Source organism: Penaeus monodon, chromosome 21 (assembly GCF_015228065.2).
Source record: "Penaeus monodon isolate SGIC_2016 chromosome 21, NSTDA_Pmon_1, whole genome shotgun sequence".
NCBI classification, from domain to species: domain Eukaryota; kingdom Metazoa; phylum Arthropoda; class Malacostraca; order Decapoda; family Penaeidae; genus Penaeus; species Penaeus monodon.
The window spans coordinates 15,570,741-15,572,592 of NC_051406.1; positions in this window are offsets into that span (position 1 = coordinate 15,570,741).

The following is a 1,852-nucleotide window of genomic DNA, read 5'->3' on the forward strand; positions in this document are numbered from 1 at the left end:
TCTAGTCCTGGAAGAACGATTCGACATATGAGAATTTTGCGTGCTTTACTCTATGTATTTTTCTCAGGTCAGAATATGTGACAAAGGCACTTATGTAATTCAGCTTTTGATTCAAGTTAAACAACCTGTCGCATCAATACGTGTGTTGTAGCGCTGCATTTCCGAAATCTGAAGCGAACGACACGAAAGACAGATTCATATATGTCTCCAATGCACACATCGCACGCATTTCTTACCAAAGGAAATAAATAACCTGCAATATATGTTGCTTGAAAACAATTTATTAAGGCAAAAAAATAATCTAAAACAATATAAAACACTTCGAGTTGAAATTATCACTACCATCTTGTTTTTTTATGATCAACACTCGCTTGCTGTAAGCGAGGAATTCAACTGCAATTCTCGAAGTACCTCTAGCTAAAATGCTTTCTTGAATATTCTTCTGGATACTTCACATGGAGCTTCCTTAACTCTGACAACAGAAAGATGACGGAGATTGAAGGCCGGCATAAAGTTTCTCGTTGGGATGATTTTCTATTTAATTCAGTGACCCGATTTTTAAAAATCTTATTTATCAGTAACAGTTAGCAGTCCCACGAAGAGAATATTTGCTATTAACTCTGACATCTGTTTTGGTATTTGGTGTAAGGCTGAATGCAGAAAGTTATTGAAGTTCAGTTTTAAGTCTCAGGAGGTGAACTGCAAGTGGGTGCACACCTGCATTACTACCAGCCTGTTATATGCCACTTATACATGTAGTGATAATCTAATTAACAAATGTATAGCTTTTTCATTTGTATGAGAACACGGCATGGGAAGCAATATAGCAAGTGGTTTGCAATTCAAAAGTTTTATTCTCTTGCAGAGAATAAAAAGAAAAAAATCCTGGTTTTAATTTATTTTTCCCTTTTGTTTTCTTAAACTTTCACACTCCAGATATGCCCACCACCCAATTACTTTTTGAGGAAATTATGTGCCCCCTGATAATTTTGGGTTATGTTCGAAAATGGCTTATTGCATTAAATTTAAACTGATTAAAGATATACATATCTGGCATGTATACATAGCTTGGGAATGTTGAGCCCATATTAGTAAATCCGAATCCATTTTAAAGTCTGGGAAAAGTTTTGTTTATCTTTATGAAAAAGATGTGCTCTAAACAAAGACTGTTTAGGTATTTTCGAATTATCTACTAACATCGTTCAGACGATGCGGTAGCGACCACACGGTTGGAAACACGCCGTTGCGTAGTCAGTAGTTTGTCTATGGAACCGTTTAGATGTAATCGCGGCGATTTGGAAACCGTGGTTGCAAGATCCCCTTCGCTTATTTGCAGGCGTGTCGACATAAATACAAATGAACGTCATCGTTCACACAGCGGTGAACCTCGTATTTGAGGGCAGCAGGCACCATCATTGGCTGCATGCCAGCCAATGAGAGAAGAGACTGTATGTTACCATGGCAACACAGGTCATATGTTCGAGTAATATTTTGTTGTTTTTCATCTCAAAAAGGAATAAATTTCTGAGTGATTTCACAGACAACACTGACTATGCTACAGCGCGTTTCCAGCATCTCGGTAGTTACCAAGGTCTATAAAAGTATATAGACCTTCGTAGCTACCACCTTGTATGAACAGACAAACACGCGGTGGCCGCCGCGGTTCAAAACGCCCCGTGTAAACAGTCCGCGGTGTTCAAAGAATGGCCTTACGTTTTTAGTCAGTAGCGTAGCAATAAAGTATTATTCATATTATTTATTCGTAAAGTCACAAGAAAAGAAAAGAACTGAGCATAGACCTACTCCAGGGTATAAATAAGCACTTATTTAGTCAAGCTTTGGCTTACTCAAC